General features: G+C 36.5%; 2 long non-coding RNA genes and 1 pseudogene across 3 annotated transcripts in view; 1 reads left to right on the forward strand and 2 right to left on the reverse strand.

Annotated features, from left to right (window-relative positions):
* Positions 1 to 24493, reverse strand: part of LOC143345639 (NADH-ubiquinone oxidoreductase chain 5-like) — a 355740-nt pseudogene that overhangs the window by 86516 nt on the left and 244731 nt on the right. The window lies entirely within an intron of this gene.
* LOC143345917 (uncharacterized) overlaps positions 1 to 24493 on the forward strand; it is a 297652-nt gene that overhangs the window by 31787 nt on the left and 241372 nt on the right. The gene's annotated exons all lie outside the window — the stretch shown is intronic.
* The window catches only part of LOC143345919 (uncharacterized), a 261634-nt gene continuing 241698 nt past the window's right edge, over positions 4558 to 24493 (reverse strand). The window contains exon 2 of the long non-coding RNA XR_013080344.1: positions 4558 to 5269. This is a non-coding gene — a long non-coding RNA (uncharacterized LOC143345919). The remainder of the gene's footprint in view (positions 5270 to 24493) is intronic.

Here is a 24493-nt window from a genome sequence, read left to right on the forward strand (position 1 = left end):
CCGTACATCGTCGTGTGATCACACCCAAATTCTCACACTTCCCCTCGAGGTGCGGACAAACCTCACACCTGTGATGAAGTCCTTTTTAAACCTAGTAGCCCGATGAACCTCTTGAACTTCGGGCCAGGCAGCGCCTTCGTTAGGACGTCGGCTACCATGTCGCCCGTTGGAACATGCGAGATCTCGAATTTTTTGTCCTTCAGTGCCTCGCGTACAAAATGGTGCCTGACGTCAATATGTTTAGTCCGGGAGTGAAAAATTGGGTTTTCTGCCAGTTTCAGAGCACCCATGTTGTCGTTGTAAATTCTGATTTCAGCAAGTCTTTCGAACCCTAGCTCGACCAATAGAGCTCTGAAATATATGGCCTGCTTCGCGGCCTCGGCTAATCCCATATATTCGGCCTCGGTGGACGAAAGAGCGACGGTCCTCTGTTTTTTGGAATTCCATGATACAGCTCCTTCACCTAAAACAAAAGTGTGCCCCGTATATGAACGTCTATCAATAGTACAACCGGCCCAATCTGCGTCCACGTAGCCCGTTAGCGGTTTTTTAGACGATCCGAAATTAAGGCCCAAGTTTGATGTCCCTCTCAAGTAACGCAGTACTCGCTTTGCTGCCATCCAATGCGATTTTCCATATTTGTCATTGAATTGACTCAAGACGCTCACAGCATATGCAATATCCGGTCTTGTTGCAACAGCCAAGTACATCAGCGATCCGATCAGTTCACGGTACGGGAGATCCTTTTCCTCTTCACTCGGAGCTTCATTGATTTCTGTCAATTTGGTGTTGACATCCAACGGTGTGCTTACAGGCTTCGATTCGCTCATCCCAAAACGTTCCAGGACTTCGAGCACATAACCCTCTTGACACATACTTATCTGGTTCGATTCTCGCCGGAATTCTATCCCCAGACAGTACTTTGGTTCTCCTAGATCCTTAATACCGAATTGTCTGCTCATATGATGTTTGAACTTCGTTATAAGATCTGTTCTTCGGGAGAACGTTAAGATGTCATCTACGTACACCGCAATGTACAACGATCCTCCCCCTTGCTTGAATCGGTATATGCAAGGATCTAATTTGGAAGGTCTTGCTCCGAACTCCCTCAACACATCGTCTAGCTTCTTGTGCCAGCTTCTTCCAGCTTGTCGAAGGCCATACAATGATTTTCTTAACATGCAAACTCTGTCCCCGGTTTGCAAATCCTTGAGCATGTCTTTTGCCTTGATCTCGACATCGCTTCCCCTGGCTTCCGTATCGCTAATTGACTCGAGCGCTTTGGACATCAAAATCGGCACTTCCATAAAGATCTCTTCGTCCAGCGCTCCATTCAAATATGCTGTCTCGACATCGAATTGCCTCATCTCCATCCCCTCGCTCGCAGCCAGTGCAACTAGCAGGCGAATCGAGCTCAAGCGGGCAACTGGTGCGAACGTCTGATTAAAATGAATACCTGGGCGCTGGGCGAATCCTCTAGCGACAATTCGTGCCTTTCTTCTTTCGAGCGTACCATCAGGATTGTACTTGTTTCGGAGTACTATGCGAGATCCGATCACTTGTCGGCCCTCAGGACGTTTTACCAATTCCCAAGTATTGTTTCTTAGAATGGATTTGACTTCGCTCGCTATTGCGCGGTGCCACTCTTCAGCATCCGGGCCTGAAATGGCCTCCCTCATAGGTACCTCTGCTAGCAAGGCGCATTCGGCGTCTGCGTATTGGGTTTCTTCTTGTCGGATGTGGAATAATTTCCGAGGTCTTCCCACTTTTCCGGTCCGCAGCATGGTCGGTCTTCCGGGTCCTCTTTTCGGTGTCGTCCCTATCTCGTTTGCACGATCTTCTCCGGTGTCTTCAGGAACTGTCCGAACGGCCGAAACATCATCCCTTACTGTCCCTAGAGGTACTAATTCAATGTCCAGATTCTCAGCTCGCCTTTCGATCGGGTCAGATGTTTTCTCTTGGACAAAATCTTCAAAAACTGATTTCGGCGATACTCTGTGGGTTTCCAGAAATTTAACGTCCCTCGTTATTTCGATTTTCTTTTCTTCAGGGAGCCACACTCTGTACCCTTTTGCATTCAACGCATATCCCAGGAATATTCCCTTTCTGGCACGGTGATCTAGCTTCCCCTTGCTAGGTAATCTGTTGAGACAAAATACCTTAGATCCAAATTCGCGGAAAAAACTTACGTCAGGAGCTGTTCCTATCCACAGTTCATGCGGTATCCGACCATCTAGGCTCTTAGTTGGACATCTATTCCGAATGTAGTTTGCAGTTGAAACTGCTTCGGCCCAAAACGACGGTGGCAGCCCTGACTGAATAAGTAGACATCGAGCCATTTCGATGAGAGTCCGATTTTTTCGCTCGGCAGTACCATTCTGTTCGGGGTTGTATGCAATAGAAAGACGTCTTTGAATTCCGTTAGTTTTCAAGAATCGATCGAACTCGGAATTTATGTACTCTCTTCCGTTGTCCGATTGTAGAAATTTAATTTTCTTCCCCTTTTGATTTTCCACTGACGCCTTGACTTCCTTGAATGCTTCGAGAGCGTCGCTTTTATTTCTGAGAAAGCGTACTTCACACCACCTGGAATGCTCATCTATGAAAGTGATATAGTACCTGGCTCGATTGTTTGACTCAACCCGCATTGGACCGCATAGATCTGAGTGAATAATCTCTAAGGGTTCATACTTGCCTTTCAATTTCGCGGGAAAAACTGCTCTTGTCATTTTTCCTCGTATGCATACCTCACAATCCAGCTTGTCCTCACTTTTACCGAGTTTCAGGCCTCGTATTGCCTTGTCTCGTTCGGCCCTCTTCAGATCCTGCACATTCAGATGACCCATACGACGATGCCATATTTCCAGCAAGCTCGATGACCTTCCATCTTCTTCCCGTTCGAAGATTGCGCTGCACTCAGCTTGCTCGCGTTCACGTACGTAGTAGAGATTGCCGATTCGATTCGCGTGCAACTTCACCGCACCTTTTCGGTCGATCACTTCCGCGTGGTTTTTCTTGAAGATAACCTCAAAACCTCTATCCGTAATCTTGGCGACCGATATTAAATTCGTGCGGAGATCCGGCACGTGGAGCACTTCACTCAAATTTACGTTTTTCTTTTCACCGTGAACCTCCGATTCGAAATAGACCGTACCCTTCGCGAGAATCTTCGCCGATGCGTGATTTGCCAAGTTTAGCTTGCCGCGTTTGGAATCGTCTATCTCGGTAAAATCGCGTAACTGTCCACACATATGCGAAGTTGCACCGCTGTCTAAACACCACGTCGCCGCGAACGAACTTCCTGTTGCGTACAGTACGTCTTGTTTTTCAGAAAACACTTCCATCGCGCACAATGTCATGCTATCCGCGTTGTTCGCTGTTTGTGAATCGTCTTGTTTCTTACTTCTGCAATCCGCGACTTTATGTCCCTTCTTCTTGCATCGATGACACCGAAACTGAAAATCACTTTTGTCTTCGGACTTGCCGCCTACCGGTTTCCGTTTGCTCGAATATCGACTTTTACTCGCGATCATCGCATTCTGCAACATGGCGCGCGTGTCGTTCTTGCGAGCTTCACTCTCCTCGATAATTTTAACACGAAGTACTTCCGGCGATGGCAATTCATCTCGCGACTCGATGGCACAACGAAAATTTTCGAAAGTCGGTGGTAGACTGTACAACAACATGATTGCGAGTAGATCCGGATTTATTTCAACTTCCATTTCGTTGAGTTTATCTATCGTATCGAAAAACATTCGAACGTGTTCTCGCACGTCGCCATTATCCTCCATTCGATGCAACGTCAATCGTTTTAATAACGTGGCCTTTCGAGCAAGGCCTTTCGACTGATAAATATTTTCTAACTTTAACCACACTTCGCGAGACGTACTGCAACCCTTTATTTGTTTTAATTCGGTTGGGCTTATTGCTAGAATTATGTCTGATTTGGCTTTCTTATCGTTATTTATCCATGCTCTTACCGCATTTTCCGATTCCGCGTTTCCCGCTACCAGCGATGGCTTTCTGAATTCGCCATTTACGTAGATCCACGCGTCGTTCTTGACAAGCAATGCTTCCATTTGCATTTTCCATGTATCAAAATTATCTTTGCTCAAGGCCTCAATTCGGACGAAGCTCGGCGTACTCATCTTCTCGCTTTCGATGCACCACACGTAATATCGACGCACACTCGAATAACGATCGATTCTAATTCTTATATTTTCCGACACTCGTTTCTTAATTCTTTCCGTCTGGGCCCATAACCTATTGGTTAATAAACGCAGTTAAGGGAATATTAATTAAATGCCCGATATAATAAACGCCATAAAAAGAACAATTCGTCAGAGATACAATATATAACACATACGGTTGGATAAACATTCGTTAGAAACAGTAACAAGAACAAATGAGGCTAATGCCTGTACGAGTACGAGTAGGCGCCGGAAAGACGCGTTCATAAAATGTCCGTACATCGTCGTGTGATCACACCCAAATTCTCACATTATTAATAAATTTTTTAATTGGAAATTAATTGTAATAATTTTTATACTATATATATATATATTAATTAATTTAATATATTCATCAATAAATAAATATATAAACAAATAATCAAATAATATCTACAAAATGTCAATATCAAGATGAAGCTTCAAAATGAAAATGATGAATTTTAGAAAAATGATTAATTGATATACGAAATAAACATGTTATTAAAAATAAAATACCAATAATTACATGTGTTCCATGAAATCCTGTCAATAAATAAAAAATAGATCCAAAAATTCTATCATTAATACAAAATTTTGATTCATTATATTCTAAATATTGTAACAATGAAAAATAAATTCCTAATAAAATTGTACATAATAATCAAAATTTTCTATATCTTAATTTATTATTTAATAATAAATTATGTCTTAAAGTAATTATAAATCCAGATGAAATTAAAATAATTGAATTTAATAATGGAATATCATAAGGATTAAATATTAAAATATTTTTAGGAGGTCATAAATTACCAATTTCAATATTAGGAGAAATACATCTATGAAAATAAGTTCAAAATATTGAAATAAAAAAAAATAATTCTGAAATAATAAACAAAATTATTCTAAATTTTATTATTATTATTACTTTTAATGTATGAAATCCTTGATAAGTTCTTTCACGAATAATATCTCGTCATCATTGAAATATTATTATTATTAAAATTAATATATTTAATAATATAAAAAATAATTTATTTAATATAAATCAATTTAATAATCTTATTAATAAATTTATTAAAGATAAAGAAGTTATTAAAGGTCATGGTCTTAATGTAACTAAATGAAAAGGATGATTTGAATTTATCATTTTAATATTTAATTAGATTCATTAAAATATAATAAACTTAAAATTGAAAATACATATGATTGAATTATAGAAACTGAAATTTCTAAAATAAATAATATATTTTGTATAATAATAATTAAAGGTAAAAATAATAATATTAAATTATTTATTGATGATCCTATTAAAGATAATAATAAATGACCTGCTAATATATTAGCAGTTAATCGAATAGATAATGTTCATGGACGAATAATATTTCTAATTAATTCAATTAATACTATAAAATTTATTAAAAATATAGGTGTATTCAATGGAACTAAATGAATTAATATATAATTTAAATTTATACTTCATCCAAATAATATAAATCTTAATCATAAAGTTAAAGATAAAGATAAATTAATATTTAAATGACTTGTTGGTGTAAAATTATAAGGAAATAATCCTAATAAATTTATAAATAAAATTATTATTATTAAACTAATAAAAATAATAATATTAGATATATATTTAAATATTACTAATAATTTAAATTCATTAAAAATTAAATTAATTAATAATATAAATATTATTTGATAACGTGATAATTTAATTCAATATATTAATGGAATTAATATTAATACTATTATAATTATAATTCAATTTATTGATATATATATATTTGTTGAAGGATCAAAAATAGAAAATAAATTTGTTACCATTTATATATATAAATTAATAAATATATCTTATAAAATTTAATTTTTATAATTTTATTATAATTTATAAAATAAATTATAATTAAAATAATAAAAATTATAATTAATCTATAAATATACAAATTTAATCAATTTATTGGTATTATTTGTGGAATAAAAAAATTTTCATTAGAAGTAATTGTTAAATACTATTATTTGGTTTAAGAGACCAATTCTTACATTTCAGACATCTAATGAAAAAAATATTGATTATATATTATTCAATAACTTTAAAATGACATTTTAATATTATTATTTAACTAATTTTTTATAATAATATATAATTAATTAATTATTTATATTAATTCAATTTATAAAATTTATACAATTAGTTCTTTCTAATACAATTGGTATAAATCTATGATTAGCACCACAAATTTCTGAACATTGTCCAAAAAATAAACCTGATCGTATTGAAATTAAAGTTATTTGATTAATACGTCCTGGAATTGAATCTATTTTTATCCCTAATGATGGAATTGTTCAAGAATGAATAACATCTAATGATGTAGTTAATAAACGAATAGGAATATTATAAGGAATAATTAATCGATTATCAACATCTAATAAACGAAATAAATCCAATTTATCTAAATCTTTAATTATATAAGAATCAAAATTAAAATTTTTAAATTCAGGATATTCATAACTTCAATATCATTGATGTCCAATAGCTTTAATCGTAAAAAAAATAGGATTCCATATTTCATCAATAAAATATAATGTTTTTAATGAAGGAAAAGCAATAATTATTAAAATTAATATAGGTAAAATTGTTCATACAATTTCAATTAAATGATGTTTTAACAAATATCGATTTATAAATTCATTAGTTATAATATCTAATATAATTAATAATGTAAATGTAATAATTATAATTATTATAATTATAGTAATATTATAAAATAAATTTAAATTATTAGAAAATGGTGAACTTGGATCTTGAAAAGAAAATATTTTTCAATGTGAAATTATTAATAAAAAATTATTATTTTTATTTAAGAATCTTAAGTTCATTGCACTTATCTGCCATATTAATTATTAATAAATATTTTTAATTTTTTTTATAATTATAAAATTATTTATAATATATAAATTTTATTTATTCTTTTTATTATATATAATTTTAATAATAAAAGGTAATTCATTAAATGAATGATCTAAAGGAGGATAATTTTGTAATCATTCTAAAGAACATTGATAAAATTTAAAAATAATTAATCGTTTAGCAATTAATCTTTCTATAATAATATAAATTAATAAAATTAATCTATTTAATGAAATTAAAGATCCTAAAGAAGATAATAAATTTCAACAATAATATGAATCAGGATAATCAGAATATCGTCGAGGTATTCCTATTAATCCTAAAAAATGTTGAGGAAAAAAAGTTAAATTTACTCCAATAAATATTAATAAAAATTGAATAATTAATCATTTTTTATTTAAAATTAAACCAGTAAAAATTGGATATCAATAAATAAATCTTGCAATAATAGAAAATACTGCTCCTATAGATAATACATAATGAAAATGTGCTACTACATAATATGTATCATGTAAAATAATATCAATAGATGAATTAGATAATATAATTCCAGTTAATCCTCCTATTGTAAATAAAAAAATAAATCCTATTGATCATAAAATAGAAGGATTAATAATTAATTTAGATCCATAATATGTTGCTATTCATCTAAAAACTTTAATTCCAGTAGGAATAGCAATAATTATAGTTGCTGAAGTAAAATAAGCTCGTGTATCAACATCTAATCCAACTGTAAATATATGATGAGCTCATACAATAAATCCTAAAAATCCAATCCCTAATATTGCATAAATTATTCCAATATTACCAAATGTTTCTTTTTTACCACTTTCATTAAAAATAATATGTGAAATTAATCCAAATCCAGGTAAAATTAAAATATAAACTTCAGGGTGACCAAAAAATCAAAATAAATGTTGATAAAGTACAGGGTCTCCCCCACCTGAAGGGTCAAAAAATGAAGTATTTAAATTACGATCAGTTAATAATATTGTAATTGCACCAGCTAATACAGGTAAAGATAATAATAATAAAATTGTTGTAATAAAAACAGATCATGAAAATAAAGATAATTGATCATAATTTAAATTATAATTTTTTATTATTAAAATTGTTACAATAAAATTTATTGATCCTATAATAGATGAAATACCTGCAATATGTAAAGAAAAAATAGTTAAATCAACAGATAAAGAAGAATGATATATTAATGAAGATAATGGAGGATAAATAGTTCATCCTGTTCCTCTTCCTCTATATAAAATACTACTTATTAATAATAAAATTAATGAAGGAGGTAATAATCAAAATCTTATATTATTTATTCGTGGAAATGCTATATCTGGTGCACCAATTATTAATGGAATTAATCAATTTCCAAATCCTCCAATTAAAAAAGGTATAACTATAAAAAAAATTATAATAAAAGCATGAGAAGTAACAATAGAATTATAAATTTGATCATTATTAATTCATATACCAGGTGAACTTAATTCCATACGAATAATTATTCTTAATGAAGAACCAATTATTCCAGTTCATATAGCAAAAATAAAATATAGTATCCCAATATTCTTATGATTTGTTGAATAAAATCATTTAAAGATATAATAAATATTTATTAAAATTTACAATTATATTATATTTTTAAATTTGAAATTTAATAGTTTATTTTAACTTAAAATTTTATATTTATATTTAATATTAAAATTAAATTATAATAATTCATAAAATTAATAAATTTAAATAATATTGTGTCTGAAAAAGAAATAAATTGTAAATTTATTTATAAAGATAAAAATTCTTTCTATATTAAAAATTATTATTTATTTTTAATTAAATTTTTATAAGTTAAAATAAACTATTAAATTGCAAATTTAAAAATATTAAAAACTTAATTAAAAATTTATTAAATCTCAATATATAAATATAGTATACATATAAATATAATTATAAATAAAGTTAATAATATTCATTTAGGAATAATTGTACTAATTATAATCTTATAAGAATAAGATTTAATTTTTGAATTTAAATAATAATTAAATAAAAACAAATTTAAATAAGTTCATGTTATTAAAGTTCTAGAAATTAATATAACAATTAATATAACCATTAAATTATTATAATTAGTAATTAAATTTTCTAATAATATTCATTTTATTAAAAATGTTAATATTGGAGGAAATCTAGAATATATAATTATTAAAAATATTATTAATATTTTTAATGGTTTACTTAAATTTAAATCATAAACATCAAATTTATTATCAATATTTAATATACCTAATAATCGAAATAATAATAATGATATTAAAGTGTATAAAATTATATAAATAATAAATAATTTTATAGATATCATTATTAATAATAATAATAAACATGTATGAATTATTGAAGAATAAATTATAATATATTTTAAAGAATTAGTATTTAAAACTAAAATTCTAGAATATAATAAATTAAAAATAATAAATCCAATTATATGCTCATCTAATTTTAATATTAAATGTATTAAATAAATAGGTTGAATTTTTAAAATAGTAGAAAAAATAAATAAATTTATTCAATTTATATTTTTTGAAGATATTAAAAATCAAAAATTTATAGGATATAAGCCTATTTTTATATATAATAAAAAATAAACAATACCAATATGTAAATTATCTATTTGTTCTAATTTAATAATATTCTTTATAATAATTGTTAGATGTTGAAATAAAAATTAGGGAACTTAGAATCCTTTAAGTTGGTAGCGCGGGACCAGGAGGTGGTGTACGAACGTGCGTGCGGCATCCGCGCCCCCTGTTACCTGTGGACTTTGCAGCTTATAACACGTGCGCGTGCGGTATACTGTATTCTAAGAGGTTATGGGCCCAGGCCACGTGTTGAAATTAAGGTTAAAGTTACAGAAAAGTTAAAGCTAAAATTAAAGTAAAGTTAAAGTTAAAGTAAAGTATAGCTAAAGTTAAAGTAAAGTTAAAAATTAAAGTAAAGTTAAAGTTAAAGTTAAAGTTAAAGTAAAAGTAAAACTAAGGTTAAAGTAAGGTATTAAAAAAAAAGTGAAGGAAAAATGTCGTGCGGCAAGTTAACTATTGCAAAGTTAAGTAATAGTAACTACCAAATATGGAAGTGCAAGGTCGAACTATTATTGATAAAGGAAGACTTGTGGCACACAGTAAAAGAAGAAAGACCACAGCCAGCAGATCAAAAATGGATCAAGGCAGACATGCAGGCAAGGGCCACAATAGGGCTATTGGTGGAGGACGACCAAATAAGACACATTAAAGGCACAACAACGGCAAAGGAAGCGTGGGAGTCCCTAAGAAGGTACCACGAAAAAGCTACGTTATCAAATCAAGTTTATCTTCTAAAGAGACTATGCAACACAAAATTAATGGAAAAGGGTAACATGGAGGAGCATTTGAATACCATGTTATCTATTGTGGATCAATTAGCAGCCCTGGGTGAAGAAATAAAGGAGAAATTAGTTATAGCGATGATATTAAGCAGCTTGCTAGACTCATATGGAACACTGATTACAGCTTTGGAAACTAGATCCGAAAGTGAATTAACATTAGAATTGGTTAAAGGAAAGCTGATCGATGAGGATTTTAGACGGAGAAATTCACATTCGCAGCTTGCGGAGAGGGATAATATGGCCCTTAAAGCACAGCACCAAAGAGGCAACAAGCCAGCTACAAGTAAACCTACAGTACAGACAATGACGTGTTATTTTTGCAGTAAACAGGGGCATATGAAAAAGGATTGCTACAAGTACCAGAGATGGAAGGCAAACAAAGAAAGGGCTAATCAGGTTAGCGAGACAAAGAGCAAAGAAGGACCAGAATTGTGTTTCAGTACCAGAACAGGAATAACCAAAGGTAATATGAGGGGAGCCTGGTTTGTCGATTCTGGTGCCACAAGCCATATGACAAATGACAAAAGTTTCTTCAGTGTCCTGGAGAAAAGGGCATTGGCTGATGTACGTGTGGCAAATCAGCAATATGCAAAGGTGAGAGGTATCGGTGAAGGCACATTGTTGTGCGAAGGTGCAGATGGACATGTATCTTCAGTGCAAGTCAAGGATGTATTATTCGTTCCTGAACTGGGAGAAAGTCTCCTGTCAGTAAAGAAATTAACAGAAAAAGGAATAGAAGTAAACTTCTGTGATAAAGAGTGCTATATAAAAAAGGGAAATAAGGTTATAGTTACAGCAAGTGCAATAGGTAACCTGTACAAACTAAAGATAGTTAATCAGGCATTGCTCGCCACGGGTAAACACAATAATGATTGTATACATACATGGCATAGAAAATTAGGCCACAGAGATCCGCAGGCAATAAAGGAAATGGCAGACAAGAATCTAGTAGACAATATGCAGATCAAGGATTGTGGCATAAAGATCACATGTGAGGTATGTATCAAGGGGAAGATGCAGAGGCAAAGCTTCCCAAAACGGTCATCAACAAGGGCGAAGAAAATACTGGAATTAATTCATACAGATGTCTGTGGGCCAATGCAAACTATTACGCCAAGCAGGAAAAGGTATTTTCTAACATTGATAGACGACTTTAGTAGATATACCCACGTATATTTTTTGCAACATAAATCTGAAGTACCAGAAAAAATTGCAAATTTCATTGAGTTAATGAAAACTAAATATGGAACGAAGCCCAAGTGTTTTCGATCAGACAGAGGGCGGGAATATATAAATCATCGGCTGAAAAAGATGTTTCAGGAAGAGGGAATAGAGATGCAGCATACTGTGGCGTACTGCCCCGAGCAAAACGGTGTGGCAGAGAGGAAAAACAGGTCACTAATGGAAATGGGACGATGCTTATTAAGGGATGCGGATCTACCTAACAAATACTGGGCGGAAGCAGTAAACACTGCTAATTATTTACAAAATAGGATATATTCTAAAGCACTGGATGATGTTCCAATTAAGAGATGGGACGGTACTAAGCCGGATATGAAGAATTTCCACAGGTTCGGTGCAAAGGTTTATGCTCATGTGCCAGATGAGTTAAGGAGAAAGCTGGACGCTAAAGCTCAGGAATTCAGGTTTGCGGGGTACTCAGAGGAATCTAAAGGTTATAGACTCTTGGACCCGGAAACTAACAAGGTGACAATTAGCCGAGATGTAAAGTTTCTAGAGGAGGAGGAAGATGAAAATGAAAAGATCACTGTGCATTATGGGACACCAAGGATTCAGGGTTCTGGGTCAGAGGAATCAACAGAAGAGAGTCATTCAAGCGAGGATCAGGAACCGGAAGAGGAACAACCCGAGGAGGAATTTCGTGATGAAGAGGAAATATTAAGTCCGAAATGCTCAAGGACGAGAGAAATGAAGAAAGGCCCGGGGAGGCCAAAAACAATAAGGACAGGATTAAGGGGAAGACCAAAGAAGGAGTACAAGATGATCCCAGAAAATGGGGTAGCGGAGATGGCATCTATGGCAGAAATACAGGTGCATAAGGCAATTTCAGGTTCGGATGCGGAAGAGTGGTACGCAGCCATCGCTCAAGAAGTAAAGTCAATGATCAAGAAAGATGTATTTGATATTGTGGACCGTCCTAGAGAAGGAAACGTGATAGATAGCAAGGTAGTATTAACCGACAAATTAAATAACGATGGTACAATAGGTAGGCGAAAGGCACGTATAGTCGCTCGGGGTTTCAGCCAACGACCGGGGTTTGATTATAATGAAACATTTTCTCCCGTAGCCCGATTAGGATCAATCCGCTTACTTGTTGCTTTAGCTACACGTTTCAGCATGGAAATTCATCAGTTGGATGTAACGACGGCGTATTTAAACAGCGAACTGGATGTACCGCTGTATATGGAGATTCCAGAAAGATTTAAGGAGACATTGGAAAGAATAGTATCGAGAAAAGATTTTGCTGAAGTAACCAGTAGAGCGAATGAAATGTTAAATCGTTTAAGAACTGGAGATAAGGTATGGTTTTTAAAGAAAGCCATTTATGGTTTGAAGCAGGCAGGCCGCCAATGGAACATAATGATAAATAAGACAATTATTGAACTGGGTATGAAACGCTCAATGGCGGATCCGTGTATATATTATAAAAGAGAAAAGAAAAGTCTATTATTACTTATTTTGTATGTAGATGACATTCTAGTTATGTCCGATAATATTAAGGCTATAGTTGATGTTAAAGGAAAACTATCTTTCAGTATGGAGCTAAGGGATTTAGGTTTAGTAAAGTATTGTTTAGGTATAAACTTTACCAAAGATGGAGATAACCATATTCTTAGCCAAAGTAAATATATTGAAAGACTGATAGTAAAGTACAACATGAGTGATGCGAAACCGACGTGTATTCCGTTAGATCCTGGTCTGAGATTAAGTAAATGTATTGTATCGAGAGAGTGTGAAACGTTACCGTATAGAGAATTGTTAGGATGCCTAATGTATTTAGCAGTGACGACTCGGCCGGACATAGCATTTGCAATAAGTTATTTGAGTCAATTCAATAACAGTTACAGCCGAACACATTGGAACGCGGCAAGAGGAGTGTTGCGCTATCTCAAGGGAACCGCCCAATATCGGTTAGTTTTTAAGAAGAATGCGGAATGTATAAAGGGATACGTAGATGCGGATTGGGGCAATTGTGTGAATGATAGGCATTCCTACACAGGATTTGTATTTGTACTGTGTGCAGCCCCGATCGCTTGGGAATCGCGCAAGCAAAAAACAGTGGCCTTATCCTCGACTGAAGCGGAATATATGGCGTTAGCGGACGCTACCAAGGAAGGGATTTACCTAAGGAATTTCTTGTCGGAAATTGGGTTAAAGGGAATGGAACAGATAACGATATATAACGACAACGTAGGTGCACAGAAGCTAGCCGAAAATCCTATGTATCACCGGCGAACAAAACATATCGATTTAAAACATCATTTTGTTCGTGAGACTGTTGAAAACGGCGAAGTTATTATTAAGTATTTGAAGTCAGAGGACATGACCGCCGACATACTAACTAAAGCGTTGCCGCGAGCGAAGCACGATAGATGCCTAAGAGGGTTGGGGATTGAAACCTAGCCATAGTCCCTTACGTTACATATTTTTTTATTTTTATTTCAAAGGGGAAGTGTTAGATGTTGAAATAAAAATTAGGGAACTTAGAATCCTTTAAGTTGGTAGCGCGGGACCAGGAGGTGGTGTACGAACGTGCGTGCGGCATCCGCGCCCCCTGTTACCTGTGGACTTTGCAGCTTATAATACGTGCGCGTGCGGTATACTGTATTCTAAGAATAATACTAAAATATAATAATAAAGAAGTAATTATAGAAACTATAAAAAAAAAAATTGCAGAATTTATATCTTTTTCAATAATTAAAATATAAATTATAGTAAAACTTACAATTTCTATTAATATTCAAACAATAATATTGTTTAAATATCGCATTAATTCGAGGTATTTGAACATAACATAAAATTCGTTAAACAGTGTTGATTTCGAGGTACGTAACCGACCAGAGGACTCTCGGTCGCGGCGTCCGTTACGCGACACAATATAGACTAGAAAAACCATAATTTTCGGGTTTTTTCTGAAAGTCACGCGATCGACCAAGTAACGTACGAGTTCGAACAATTAGTTCAACGTACGAGTACAGAGAAAAGGTACGTTTACAAGTTAGAAAAAGACGGACGAAAGACACGGCGACAGCGCCGCGTGTCGGAGGATTCCCCCTCTCACGCGTAACTTTTGGCAGCTCGTGCTCGTCCGTCACTCTTAATCAGGATCCTGCCTTGAGCACATCGGTAAACGATCACGCTCCGCAGAATTCCCAAAATCTCCGAATCGCTTCGAGTTATTCGAGCTTTCGTTGAGGAAACATTTTGTGACACATCGGCTGATTCTATCGCAGATTCGAAAGTTCGAGTTATTCGAACTTTCGTTAAGCGGACAAGCGACGTATAGCCGTAGCTTTACTGGTTAGATTGCGTAAGCAAATTCATACCAGTAACCTACGTGTAATTCCGTTTGTCGAATCAGCTAGTTAATCGATTCGGTCGTGAGTACGACCCGGTTAAAAGACTGCGGGAAACTCGTTGATATCATCGAGTTCCCGAATTTTCCACGTATTGCTGCAAACAGCGGTCGTGCGAGAGGCATCGAGATTAAAACTCGATCCTCCCTTGATTTTCGAACGGTCTTGCTCCCACCTATAGGGGCCTTCGTGGCGTGTATACCCTGAGTGGACTTGCCGTCTTCCAGTCGGAGCTTGGGACGAGTTATTCCAAGCCCAGCTTCCGGCGACCTGCTAGAGCGCTGTTCACTGACCGCCAGTCCTGTACGGCTACTGTGCGTAGAACGCGACTCACAAAGCGCCGTGGTGTGATAGTCTCAACGTAAGTCGTCAAATACGCCGTTGAAAGACTGCACCACACTGTGTTCCGTACGCACATACGAAGACGGTAAGGGACCGAGGACTGGGTGACGGTTGGAGCCTTACAACCTCCCTCTATTCACCCTCTCCTGCGACAATCAAGAGTTGCAGTCGTCAAAGTAATGAGATTAAATCTCACTAGATAACGGGACGTTTTTAAATTCGGCCGCCTCTTAATTACCCGAGACCGGAGAAAACTCTCCGCTCTCTTAAGGCTGCGGAGGAAGCTGGATACAAACCCCGATCTCGTAACAATAACAGAGCGATTCCCGATTTAAAGGGAACGCTCACATATACAGTCCACTCGCTTAGCTGCGTATCGCGGCGGCTGAGATTCCCGCTCCTGAGTGCGACAAGCACAAATCAGGAGCGTGCAGAAAAGAGTAAGACACACAACGTGACTAACGTTGTCAGGTATTTAACGCCTAAATTCGTCTCTCTCTTTCTATTCCATAACAGCGCGACGCGAGCCATCAGACCGATCGACGCGAGGGTTTTTCTAGACGTCAGCCAGACGTCTGAGTTTTTTTCCCAATTTCTTCTATCGTCTGTATTTAAGAGTCAAATTTAACGAAATAAACGGCTTAGTCGCATAAGGCGATCAAGCGAAAATAAAATTATAATTGTACCGCTTATTTTCCGTCTGTTCTTTCCCTCGAGATCCGGACCCCCGTTAGGCGAGGTATTTTCAAACCTCCTCCCCCTAACAAATATAATTATTAAATAATAAAGATAAAATTCTTAAAAAAAAAATAAAAAAAATTAATAATTTTAATTTAATATCATATTTTAAAGTTATTTTAATATAAAATTAAATAAATTTTTTATTTAATTCAATAATTAATAATTTTAATTTAAATTTTTAATAAAATATAATAATAAAAATTCAATTTATATAAATATTTCATCAAAATATTCCTTTTTCAGGCATATTACTAAAATTTTAAAAAATTATATTTTAGTGTTTAAGCACATAAAACTTTGAATTTTATAGAATTAATTAAATTAATAAATATATTAATTATATAATATTTATTATTTTTACTTATTATATAAAAGACATCTAAAATCTATATTTAGGGTATGAACCTAATAACTTTATTTATTTAGTTTATTTATATTAAATATTAAATTGAATGATTTAATTTCATTATTAAGTAAATTTTTTTTGTACATACTAGTAATTTCACGATAATTTCACTATACCTCTGATAATTAAATATTCACTCAATTTCAATGATCAGATGAAATTGAATGATTTAATTTCATTATTAAGTAAATTTTTTTTGTACATACTAGTAATTTCACGATAATTTTACTATACCTCTGATAATTAAATATTCACTCAATTTCAATGATCAGATGAAATTGAATGATTTAATTTCATTATTAAGTAAATTTTTTTTGTACATACTAGTAATTTCACGATAATTTCACTATACCTCTGATAATTAAATATTCACTCAATTTCAATGATCAGATGAAATTGAATGATTTAATTTCATTATTAAGTAAATTTTTTTTGTACATACTAGTAATTTCACGATAATTTTACTATACCTCTGATAATTAAATATTCACTCAATTTCAATGATCAGATGAAATTGAATGATTTAATTTCATTATTAAGTAAATTTTTTTTGTACATACTAGTAATTTCACGATAATTTCACTATACCTCTGATAATTAAATATTCACTCAATTTCAATGATCAAATGAAATTGAATGATTTAATTTCATTATTAAGTAAATTTTTTTTGTACATACTAGTAATTTCACGATAATTTTACTATACCTCTGATAATTAAATATTCACTCAATTTCAATGATCAGATGAAATTGAATGATTTAATTTCATTATTAAGTAATTTTTTTTTGTACATACTAGTAATTTCACGATAATTTCACTATACCTCTGATAATTAAATATACACTCAATTTCAATGATCAGATGAAATTGAATGATTTAATTTCATTATTAAGTAAATTTTTTTTATACATACTAGTAATTTCACGATAATTTTACTATACCTCTGATAATTAAATTGTTACATATCATCCATGTATGGGACTGAAACGTTTGGTGGCTTGGGCGTTGGCCCGATTATTTAGCGCACAACCCCTCGAACGGGGTTGACTCACGACGTATGGGCACACCCGGCCCAGTTTCATTGCCTTATATGGTAATGCCCCGCCACTGTACTGAGTAATTTGCCAGTATATAAGGGCCGCATTTTCCTACTCGGAGAGCTCAGTTTTTCTCAAAACCTCTCGAGACGACGTTACTTTGACACTCGAAGCAAGATCGGGCTATAATCCCCTTTGAGCAACTATTCACCCTAGCGGTTTTAATTGTGAGTGTTCAATCGACTAATCGAGTGAGTAGCTCCCGCGAACGCGCCGCGTAAACGCCGATTTAAAACTCTCGCCGTCGTGGCAACCCAGCGATAGTACTGGTCTTGTTAATACACCTTTTGTACTTGAGCACTTAACAGAATATATACTAGTAGTTACACTGATCTGCATTATTTAATTAATAAAACCCTGAACCATATTAACGGAAAGACGGGGGAGTATCTCACGGACCCGGTACACCTTTACCGCTCGAGGTGTACCATTACGATAGAGCAAAGATCCTAAAATTTCCTAAAAAACCTACGTGGCTCCCAGGGTATAAAGCCCCTGGTTCGTCCACTCCTTTCTAGCGGCTCCCAGGGTATAGAGCCCCTGGTTCGTCCGTGAAACCATACATTTCTCCTTATAAATTTAACCCCGTGGCTCCCAGGGTATAGAGCCCCTGGTTCGTCCACGTAACCTACTCCTACGGCTCCCAGGGTATAGAGCCCCTGGTTCGTCCGGAACTCCTGTCTCTTTCCTAACCATACCTAAAAACCACCGGTCGAGTACTGCCCTCGACCGAATCCAGGATCTCGCGCTCGCGCTCGTAACAAACTGGTGACAGCGGTGGGATACACCTTACGATCTTTCTGTGAATATATCAATTCAGGGTTTTGGTTATATACTAGTGGAAGCTGAAATATCAGCCTAGTTATCCATACTACTTTAGAAAGAGCTCCCGCGTTAGCATCAGACTAATATTAAAATCGACATAGGTATCGACTTTAGTTTTGCTACGCGTTAATAGGACTCGATCAATTTAAGCGACGTCAGCACAAGCAAGGCGCTTACATCTGACGATATCGCACAGACATTTTAGTGAGAGCTTTCGCGCTAGCAAGAAACTAACTTAAAAATCGACATAAGTATCGACATTAGTTTAGCTACGCGTTATTTGCCGGTTGTATACTAGTTACTTAGTCAACCGCTAAAATGGCTCAAGCAAACTCAGCAACATCAGGCACAAGCAGAACGCTTACATCTGATGAAATCGCGAATTTAACGTACTCTATGGCTGTTTTAACGCAACGAAATTGCTTACAGTCAGCCGTGATTTCGATCCCTACATTCGACGGCGAAAGTGCTTCTTTATCGGCCTTTGCGCAAAAAGTCGGGGACGGTCTCGCGTTTATTCCGCCGAATACGGAAAAAGAGTATCTCGCGTTAGTGCTCACGAAGCTAATCGGGCCGGCTAGAACCTGCACTCAAGGATACGCATTCCAAAATATTAGGGAATTGCTTAAATTCCTGAAAAAGAGATTTGCACCGGGTCGGAACCTAAAATATTTTCAAGGAGAAATAAGTCGTCTAAAGATACGCCCAGACGAATCTCTAAGAAATTACGTGAATCGCGCCTGTGACTTAGTTCATAATACGCGAATAGCGATTCGCGATCGCTACGAAGAAAACAACGAACATTACATCCGCGACATGGAAAGGGACGTTTTGGAAGGGTTCATCGAGGGATTACCAGAACGAATCTTTCTGCGTGTCCATGCTCTAAATAAAAAATTAGACACACTGGACGATGCCTACGACGCCGTCTTGGAAGTAGACAGACGGTTAAAGAATAAACATAACATCGTGCCAGATGAAAGCCATCACTGGGAAAACGCACACAGATCCCGGGCCACCTACCCTCGGTCACCGTCACCCTCTTATCACCGACGCAGAGAACGGAGCGCATCTGGATCCGAGATAGACCACGAGGACTGGCCAAGGAGGACATCTGCGTTTACACTACGTAGGAGCCCCTCTTATAGCTCTGACGCATCCCAAGAGGACACCTACACTACAGGAAGGGTGGCGAGACGTAAGCAAAACCGAAACCACCACCTGTTTTGTTGGAATTGTGGAGAAAAGGGGCACGACGGCGAAGCTTGCAAGAGAGAAGAAAGGAAAACCCGCCGACTTGTGGAAAACCGTTCCCGCAATTTTTCAACGGATTCTTTAAACTCCAATCGCGTTCGTCACGACGGCGATGTGACGAACGGGTCAGATCAAAATCGCCAAAGGGTAGTCCGATTCAGCGACGAGACTCCGCGCAACTCTACAAGGAGGCTCCTGCAGCGCGAATCAGGGCAAAGGTCCCAGAATTAAAAATGGGATCAGGGGAATTTCTGATCGACGGAGGTTCCTCTGTCAATCTCATTCATGTAGATGCATTGAAATACCCCAAAACACTTACGTCCAGGGAACGCGTAGAAATCACCGGTCTAGCCCCGGCCGCCGTATACACGATGGGCACGGTGACTCTACACATTAATGCCGCTCCAACGCATTTTCATGTACTAAAAGATTTCCCGTTATCCTCAGCAATTGGGCTTATAGGAAGTCCATTTTTGGCCCAGGAAGGAGCCGAAATTTCGTACCATCACAAAACCTTGGTAACACGAAATCAACCAGTCAAGCCAATACCTTTCTCTAACGAAGACGAGTTCAGCACTAAATACCGCCTACCTGCTAGAACAAGGCAACAAATTGCAATAAAGGTGGCCAATCGAGGCATCAAGGAGGGCTATTTACCTCGAGTAAAGACACCGAAAGAAGTTTTCGTTGGAGAGGCCGCAGTTTACACCCATGACGACATATGCTACGCGATGGCAACCAATACCAGCGAGGAAGACATCGAACTTGAACTGGAACCACAACACCTTCAGCCGTACGAAATTTGGAGTTCATCCGATGAAGATCCTGTAATTTCGTACGAAACTCCACCAAGGAAGATTTTAAACCGGGGAAAGAAAATTTGGGAAACTCTAAAAACAAACCATCTCAATACGGAAGAACAGGAACATGTACATAACCTCGTACAGGAATTTTCGGATAGATTCTACCTACCAGGAGATAGACTGGACAAGGTACCCAATTTTCAGCATTCTATTCACACCATAGACGAAATACCCATCAACACCAGACAATACCGTTATCCGCCAATTCATCAAGAGGAAATCCAACGTCAAGTAACAGCCCTCCTATCCCAAGGAATTATTCAACCGTCTACTTCACCTTACAACTCACCATTATGGATCGTACCAAAGAAACCTGATGCTGACGGTAAGAAACGTTGGCGCATGGTCATCGACTTTAGGGCACTGAACGAGAAAACTGTCAGTGACAAATATCCGTTACCACAAATAACTGAAATTCTGGATAAACTTGGAGGAGCAAAATATTTCTCAATTTTCGACCTAGCAAATGGATTCCACCATTCGAGATGAATAAATTGGACAGACAGAAGACTGCCTTCACCACTCCACGGGGGCATTATGAATTCGTTCGAATGCCTTTTGGATTAAAAAACGCTCCACCAACATTCCAAAGACTTATGGACCAAGTTCTGACCGGACTGCATGGAACAGAATTATTCGTTTACCTGGATGATATCGTTGTATATTCCTCCTCGTTACGCGAACACGAAATTAAGATTAGAAAATTATTCAATCGACTCAGAGAACACGGTCTCACCCTGCAGACGAGTAAGTGCCAATTTTTAAGAAGAGAAGTGTAACTTACTTAGGACACATCGTTACAGCCGAGGGTGTGAAACCCGACCCGAAGAATCTGCAAGCAGTAAAGGATTTTCCAATACCCAAGTCACAGAAGAATATACAACAGTTTTTGGGATTGACGGGATATTACCGCCGGTTCATTCAAAATTACTCAGGAAAAGCTCAACCTTTAGTACAATTACTTGGAAAAGGAGTGCGTTTCAACTGGACTTTGGAACAACAAAAAAGTTTTGAACAATTACGGGACGAACTCTGTGAACGACCAATTTTGCAATATCCGGATTTTAACCGACCGTTTATCATTACTACGGACGCATCGGACTTTGCAGTCGGCGCGGTCCTCAGCCAAGGGGAGATAGGACAAGACCTTCCGATCGCTTACGCATCTCGAAGCTTGGGCAAAGCCGAAAGGAATTACTCAGCAACTGAAAAGGAATGTCTGGCTATGGTTTATGCAGCACAATATTTCCGACCATACGTTTTCGGACGAAAATTTACCCTGGTGACAGATCACAGACCACTTGTTTGGTTACATTCGGTTAAGGACCCTACATCCCGTTTGGTCAAATGGAAACTAAAACTCCTGGAGTATGAGTACGATGTTGTACACAAATCTGGGAAAACAAATAAGAACGCAGATGCGTTATCACGCAACCCAGCACACATCTGTTTGCCACTCACTTCAAAAGAAGATAAAACATACAGGCCAACAGGACCATTGAAAACGCCAGGTGGAACCGGTATAGGACAACGCGTGAAATCCTTACGCAGAAGTCAAGCACACCCGCTATACGTTGATCTGAACAGTAGCTCTGACGAAGCCCCGTATCAAGAATCCATAATAAAGAAGAGAGAACCACCAAAAAGCATCAGGAAAAATATATCTGGGAATTCATCGACTTCGTTACTACCTACCCTCACCCGCGAAAAGGACATGGCAGATGAACCATTAGAAGTTTTCGACACTCCAGTTGCACAATCTACTCCGTTCAATTCACCAGAACAGAATAAATCCATTTTATCATACTCCATTAATAATGAAACAAGACCAATAGCAGGAAATTTGATCTCATTCGAAGACAACACCGACACAACGATTACTCAAACGGGTTACCAGCCAGAAGATGAAAATCAGAATACGGTAATAGAAACAGCTGCCACTCATCTACCCGCCTCGTCATCACCACATGTATTAAATCAGGGATTATTTGGTTCGGGAAGGACAGACCCAAGACCGAACCTGTTGGACATAATACCGCCTCTTTCCGAGCCGACGGGCGTCGCACAACCATCAACAAACAATTCAAGGGACCCCTTGCTTATCACTCCACCCATAGAAGACCGAATACCCCTAATTTCGGAAGCTCACGACAGCCTTATCGGAGGACACAAGGGAATCGCCAAAACATACAGACGGTTATTTCCAAAATACACTTGGCCAGGATTAAGAAATGATATACAAGAATATATTAGGAAATGCAAAAGCTGTCAAGAGCAGAAGCTGGTTCGAATGAAAACTCGACAGCCAATGCTTATCACCGATACACCGACAGAACCATTCGATAAAATTGCTTTGGATACTGTAGGACCATTACCTGAAACACCCAGCGGAAACCGATATATTTTAACGATGCAGGACAATTTAACGAAATATTGTTTGGCCGTCGCAATACCAAATATTCGCGCAACAACCATAGCAGATGCCTTTGCCCGGCATTTCATCGCCATTTACGGAACTCCGCGTGCCATACTGACTGATCGAGGAACCAGCTTCTTGGGGAAAATAATGACACACCTGGCAGAAATCTTCAAAATCAAACAACTCACTACATCAGGCTATCGACCACAAACCAACGGATCTTTGGAGAGGAGTCATCACGTTCTCACCGAATACCTGAAACATTATATGAATTCATACGAAGACTGGGACTTGTTAATTCCATTCGCCATGTTTTCATATAATACTTCGGTACATGAAGCAACCGATTTTACACCATTCGAGCTAATATTTGGAAAACCTGCACGGATACCAACATCATTTCCTACCGGAGAGAAGCTACAGACCTATGGACCATACATTTCAGAATTAACCACTAAATTGACCGAGATTCGTAATATAGCTGCAAACAATTTGAATAAGGCAAAAGAGCGTTCAAAACGCTATTACGACAAACACTCAAGACCAGTTGAATTCAAGATTGGACAATATGTTTATGTCTTGAACGAACCACGTATCAGCAAATTCGACCCGCATTACATCGGACCATTTAAAATAATAGATAAAACAAAAACTAATAATGCCGTCTTGGAAATTAACGACCGCAAAACACTAGTGAAGCATGAGGATAAACTTAAACATGCCTACTTATCGGAAGATAGTACCGAATCAGACTAAAGGACTACCAGCCCCATTACCTACAATCCAGCCATTCATCAGTAGCCGGAGGACTACCTGTCCTTACCACCGCCAACATCAACAGATACTATGAAGCAATCGGACCAGTTTAGTGCTAGTGGTGTGGTGCGTGGGCCATATGAGGCAGTGAACAGTGTGGATGGATGTACACGTATGCGTGTGTGCGTGCGTGTGTGTGGTACGAGGCACCAAACGTTTTAGTCCCAATTATGAAAGCGCCATTATTAAATGACGTTTCATTTAAGGGGGGGAGTGTTGTTACATATCATCCATGTATGGGACTGAAACGTTTGGTGGCTTGGGCGTTGGCCCGATTATTTAGCGCACAACCCCTCGAACGGGGTTGACTCACGACGTATGGGCACACCCGGCCCAGTTTCATTGCCTTATATGGTAATGCCCCGCCACTGTACTGAGTAATTTGCCAGTATATAAGGGCCGCATTTTCCTACTCGGAGAGCTCAGTTTTTCTCAAAACCTCTCGAGACGACGTTACTTTGACACTCGAAGCAAGATCGGGCTATAATCCCCTTTGAGCAACTATTCACCCTAGCGGTTTTAATTGTGAGTGTTCAATCGACTAATCGAGTGAGTAGCTCCCGCGAACGCGCCGCGTAAACGCCGATT

This window comes from Colletes latitarsis, chromosome 9 (assembly GCF_051014445.1).
Source record: "Colletes latitarsis isolate SP2378_abdomen chromosome 9, iyColLati1, whole genome shotgun sequence".
Taxonomy (NCBI): domain Eukaryota; kingdom Metazoa; phylum Arthropoda; class Insecta; order Hymenoptera; family Colletidae; genus Colletes; species Colletes latitarsis.